The 6,154-nt window shown below is 44.0% G+C and overlaps 2 protein-coding genes across 3 annotated transcripts in view; one reads left to right on the top strand and one right to left on the bottom strand.

Moving 5' to 3' along the window:
- Positions 1 to 138, bottom strand: part of LOC105539951 (neuferricin) — a 43,578-nt gene extending 43,440 nt beyond the window's left edge. The window contains exon 1 of one of the 2 annotated variants that reach the window (XM_011980412.1): positions 72 to 138. The gene's annotated coding sequence lies outside the window, so the exon portion shown is untranslated. The remainder of the gene's footprint in view (positions 1 to 71) is intronic. The other variant, XM_011980411.1, reaches the window with a different exon arrangement.
- The window catches only part of ZZEF1 (zinc finger, ZZ-type with EF-hand domain 1), a 188,471-nt gene that overhangs the window by 49,898 nt on the left and 132,419 nt on the right, over positions 1 to 6,154 (top strand). The window lies entirely within an intron of this gene.

Genomic DNA, 6,154 nt, shown 5'->3' with positions numbered 1-6,154 from the left:
GGCTAATTTTTTGTATTTTTAGTAGAGACAGGGTTTCACCATGTTGGCCAGGCTGGTCTCGAACTCCTGACCTCAGGTGATCCACCTGCCTCGGCTTCCCAAAGTGCTGGGATTACAGACGTGAGCCACCGCACCTGGCTGTAATAATGTTTTTTTGAAGTTTACTAGGCATCATCTTGTTCGTGATCTTTTGGATCCTTACAACAAGCTAGGGGGAAGAAAGGTTGGGCAAGATGCCGAATTGAGACTTCAGGAGGCCAAGAGTCTTGTTCCAGATCTCATCATGGGGAATAAGTGGTAAATCTGTCACAATCGTGTCATCCAGGCTTCTTGTTTTAGTTTGACACTGTTAAACTTTTTGTCTCCCACCTGGTGCCTGTCATAGTGCCTGCACTTGGGTGCTGCCAAAATAGTGTCATGTAGGTGGCAGAGCACATAGTGGGCAGGTGCTATAGGAAGAGCCCTGAATTAGGGAGGAAGAGGAAGAGTACAGCAGACCAGGTAGCATCTGTGTGGAGATGGATGTTGGCTTCATGGAAACAGGGAGTGTTACTCTGGTTTTAGGGAGGCAAAGGTAGACTTACTCTGCTTTGCACTGTTAGACTAGACCTAGAGTACTGAGGTGAGTTTTGGGCCCCACATTCCAAAGGCAGTGTGTTTCATACTGCCCCTTTAGTGGGTTGGAAATCTATTTAGTGAATCTTAACCTGCTTATTAAAAAAATGAAACAGAATGGAATGGAATAGAAAATATCAAGCCAGGTGTGGTGGCTCATGCTTGTAATCCCAGCACTTTGGGAGGCCAAAGCAGGTGGATCACAAGGTCAAGAGATCGAGACCACCCTGGCCAACAAGGTGAAACCCTGTCTCTACTAAAAATACAAAAATTAGCTGAGCATGGTGGCATGCGCCTGTAGTCTCAGCTACATGGGAGGCTGAGGCAGGAGAATTGCTTGAACCCAGGAGGCAGAGGTTGCAGTGAGCCAAGATCGCGCCCAGCCTGGCGATGGAGCAAGACTCAGTCTCAAAAAAAAAAAAATAGAGAAAATATCAGAGTACATTGTAACTGATGAGAAAAAGTATTGCATTGTTTCTTGGTGTGTAACAGAAGGTGACTGACCAATCTCAGAGACACTGGAGAACGGATTCAGGCAGTACAGAGGCACTTTTTTTTTTTTTTTTTTTTTTTTTTTTTAGATAGAGTCTCACTCTGTTGCCCAGGCTGCAGTGCAGTGGTGTGATTTCAGCTCACTGCAACCTCCACCTCCCGGGTTCAAGGAATTCTCCTGCCTCAGCCTCCTGAGTAGCTGGGACTACAGGTGCCCCCCACCACGCCAGGCTAATTTTTTTGTTTTTAGTGGAAACGGGGTTTCATCATGTTACCCAGGCTGGTCTTGAGCTCCTGGGTTCAAGCGATCCACCCGCCTTGGGCTCCCAAAGTGCTGCAATTACAAGCGTGAGCCACCGCGCCCGGCACAAAGGCACATACTTTAAGAGATTTGTAGGTCCCATATATAAGAGAACTTACGTAGATCTGGGGTGATCAGCACTCTCCACCCTTAATAGTCTCCAGTGGCTCCATGGTGCCCTTACTGTAATATCTGAGCTCTTCATCCTGGATCTGCCAGGCTTTTTTTATTCTGACCTCTGGCTCTGTCTACATCACCTGCCCTGTTCCTTTCTAGCCACACCAGGCAGTTTATAGTTCTCACCATCTGCCATGCAGTCTTTATGTATGCTCACACTCTGTCCCCTCTACCTGAGATTGCCTCTCCCTCGCCATATACTTTCAAACTCCTAGTTATCCATTAAAGCGCAGTTTAAGGGTTGTTTTTCTCTGGGCCATTTCCCCAAATGCCCCTCCCCGTCCTGGACTTCTCATCCCTGGAATGACTGTTGGCCCTTGGTATAGTGGTTAATTGTGGCATCTGGAATCAGTCCAGGACTCACATTCAAGCTGCATCATGTACTCACCATATGCCTTAAACAAAATACTTAACCTCTCTGTTCCTCACCAGCAAAAAGGTAGTACCTACCTTTAGAGTTGTTGTGGAAAATATGAGTTGATCCGTGTGAAGGGCTTAGAACTCTGCCTGGTGCTGACTAACATTGGCTGTTGTAAATAGTTGATACTCTTAGTTCTCGTATCATAATTATCACACCTGTTACACTGCTGCTGTTGGTTTGCAGATCTGTCTTCTAGGCTGTGAGGTTTTTGAAGGGAAAGGACTATGTATGCCATATTCATCTTTGTATCCACAGAACCAAGCACAGGATCAGGTATATATATATTTAAAAATATATAATACATAATATGTATTACATATAGTATGTAATATTATATATTACATATTGTATGTTATATTAATATAACATATAATCTGATAAGTTGCCATTATATATACGCACACATATGTATTATAGATAATATAATATTTATATAATGTAATATTAATATTGTGTGTGTGTGCGCGTATATATAATGGCAACTTATCAGACAGTGCTGAATGAATGTATGAGTAAATGGGCTTCTGTAAAGTCTTTTGGCCAAGATTTTGAAGATACATTTAAAGTTCAAAACTGATGGCAATAGGTAACATAGGGTACTCCTTAGTTTATAGAATTTGTTTACGTTATTATCCTGCTTAATCCTCACTAAACCCAGTTTCACATCTAAGTCCATTTTACCGTCAAGAAAACCCAAGCTTAATGAGGAAGCTGAGGTTTAGGGAGACTATGTAAACATACTTAAAAAAACAAAAACCAGTTTCTGTCTCTGTCACCCAGGCTGGAGTGCAGCGGTATGACCACAGCTCACTGCAGCCTTGAACTCGCAGGCTCAAGTCATCTTCCCACCTCAGACTCCTGGGTAACGAACCTGAACATTTCTTTTCTTAAGACAGTCAGTTTCTGAGTATTAGGAAATTACATAATTATTTGGTGAAGCTGTTCACAAAGCTGTGGTAATTTTTTTCCGTAGCCAAAATTATTTGTTTTTGTTTTGTTCGAAAATCCCTTTTATCATATTCATTAACTATTGAATCAATAGAATCTATTAAAAATAACAAAAATGGGCTGGCACAGTGGCTCGTGCCTGTAAACTCAGCAGTCTGGCAGGCCAGAGCAGGAGGATTGCTTGACACCAGGAGTTCGAGACCAGTCTGGGTAAATAGTGAGGCTTTGTTTCTACAAAAAAAATTAAAAACTAGCTGAGCGTGTCCCAGCCACTCAGGAGGCTGAGGTGGGAGAACCACTTGAACCTGGGAGATGAAGTCTGCAGTGAGCTGTGATCACGCTCCTGCACTCTAGCCTGGGTGGTACATGGAGACCCTGTCTCAAAAAGAAAAAAAAAAAAGATAGCAAAAATGTCACTATTTTTATAGCCTTGGTTGTATAGAATTTTTATTAGCGATACACAGCAGGAATTGTGTAGGAAGTTGGAGGTGCAGGGAGTGCTTGATTTGTGGAAGTTTTGGTGGAAGGAGGACTTGAGCACTACCTTGAGATTTAGAGGAAGTGCGTCTCACTTCTAGAGTTGATAGGAGTTCACCTGGACAAAAGGTGCCGAAAGCAAGTTTTACAGATGGAGGAAGGTAATGGCGCTAAGAGGTTTTAAGCTTGTGGTCTCCAGACGGTAAGGAACTCCAGGGGTTATCTGGTCAAAGGAAGGAGAAGGGAGTTGTGGTGAAGAACATGAACCCTGGAGCCTTAGATGCAAACACCAGCTGTGTGACCTCAGGCAAGTTACCTGACCTCTCTGTACAACTATAAGATGGGGAGGTTAATAGTACTGTTACTGTTATGAGGAATAAATGACATTGTAGCATGTAAAATGCTCTACTCAGTGCCTGGCGTTTAACGAGTGCCCAAATATTGATTCAGAGTTTCCCAGTCTGTGTGTCATTCCCAACCGAATGAATGATAGCTGTGCTACTCTCTTCAGACCTTGAGTCTTACAAATATCGTTATTTTCTCAGTATGCTATAATATGAACAAGTTGGGAAGGAGCTAGTATCTGGTAGTGTAGTGGTCACACCGCGGGGCCTCAGGGAATACGAGGCTGTGCTCTGTGCCACCTCCTCCTTCCCCCACCGGCTCCACTTTTTTTTTTTTTTTTTTTTTTTGAGACGGAGTCTGGCTCTGTCGTCCAGGCTGGAGTGCAGTGGTGTGCTCTCGGCTCATTGCAAGCTCCACCTCCCGGGTTCCTGCCATTCTCCTGCCTCAGCCTCCTGAGTATCTGGGATTACAGGTGCCTGCCACCATGCCCGGCTAATTTTTTGTATTTTTGGTAGGGACGGGGTTTCACCATGTTAGCCAGGATAGTCTCGATCTCCTGACTTTGTGATCCGCCCACCTTGGCTTCCCAGAGTGCTGGGATTACAGGCATGAGCCGCTGCGCCCGGCCTGCTCCACTTTTTGTATTTGGGTTCTTAAAATTTCTTAATGTTTAAAAATTCTTTTTTATTATTAACAAAGCAATATATGTAGATTTCAGAAAATTAAAAATACAGATAAGCAAGAATAAGAAAATACAAAACATTATATTACCACTATTAGCATCTTATTTTTTTGGAGATGGAGTCTCTGTCACCCAGGCTGGAGTGCAGTGGTATGATCTCGGCTCACCGCAACCTCCGCCTCCCGGGTTCCAGCGATTCTCGTGCCTCAGCCGCCCGAGTAGCTGGGACTACAGGTGTGTGCCACCAGGCCTGACTAATTTTTGTATTTTTAGTAGAAATGGAGTTTTACCATGTTGGCCAGGCTGGTCTTGAACTCCTGACCTCAAGTGAGTGAGTTCCACCCACCTCAGCCTCCCAAAGTGCTAGGATTACAGGCGTGAGGCACCTCATCTGGTCCACTATTAACATTTTAATATTTATTCTTTCAGGTCTTTTTTATGTGTACACACACACACACACACACACGCACAGTATTACGCTGATCTCGAAGTTAGTTTTCTTCAAACTAACGTAAGATCATTCTCTACTATTCTTTTGTAACCTCCTTTTTTCAGTTAATGATCTTCACCTTTTTGTGTTGGTACATTTCTGCTTAAATTTATTTAGAGGAGATGAAGTATCACACTGCTTCAGAAAAAAAGTTTTAAATCTCATTCAGTCTATCCCCATGTTTGGACACTCTGGAAACTTTGGTTTTGGCCAGGCGAGGTGGCTTACACCTGTAATCCCAGCGTTTTGGGAGGCCAAGGCAGGTGGATCACTTGAGGCCAGGAGTTCGAGACCAGCCTGGCCAACATGGCGAAGCCCCAGCTCTACGAGAAATACAAAAATTAGCCACGTATGGTGGTGCATGCCTTTAATCCCAGCTACTTCGGAGGCTGAGGCATGGGAATCGCTTGAATTCTGGAGGCAGAGGTTGAAGTGAGCCAGGATCGCACCACTGTACTCCAGCCTGGTGGCTCAAAAAAAAAAAGGAGAAAATGTAGGCTTTTATTATTGTGCGCAGTTATACATGCGCACAGTATATAGCCAACAAGACTTGAACAAGAAACACTGGTTTCCTGCTGTCCTGCCCCAATGTCTTATTCCCCAAGAACAATTACTTTTCAACTCTAGCTGGTTCTTGAGTATTTAACTCTGTATTGCCAAGTAATATGTTTATGTTCTTTGTGATTGTTCTCAGTTTTAGGCTTTATCTATTTTATTTTCACCATCAGCGATGAGACTTCAGTTGTCTTTCGCCTTCCCATCCTTGCCCGTGCATGCACGTCCCCTGTCCTTCCGCTACAATTCTGTCCATTTTGTTTAAATCTCCCTTTGACCTTTACCTTACTATGATTATGTAAATTCTTTACATTGCTGTGCCATACAGTACCATGTTTTTGTTTTTCTTTCTTTTTTTTTGAGACAGGGTCTTGCTCTGTCACCCAGGCTGGAGTACAGTGGTGCAGTCTTGGCTCACTGCAGCCTCGACCTCCTAGGCTCAAGTGATCCTCCTACCTCAGCCTCTCGACTAGCTGGGATTACAGGTGCGTGTCACCACGCCTGGCTAATTTTTGTATATTTTTGTAGAGAGGAGGTTTTGCCACATCGCCCACACTGGTCTTGAACTCCCGGACTCAAGCAATCCACCCACCTTAGCCTCCCAAAGTGCTGGGATTACAGGCATGAGCCACTGCATCTGGCCTTTTTTTT

Source organism: Mandrillus leucophaeus, unplaced genomic scaffold, assembly GCF_000951045.1.
Source record: "Mandrillus leucophaeus isolate KB7577 unplaced genomic scaffold, Mleu.le_1.0 Scaffold212, whole genome shotgun sequence".
NCBI lineage: Eukaryota > Metazoa > Chordata > Mammalia > Primates > Cercopithecidae > Mandrillus > Mandrillus leucophaeus.
The sequence above is the reverse complement of the archived record's forward strand: the minus strand, read 5'-3'. Positions and strand labels throughout refer to the sequence as shown.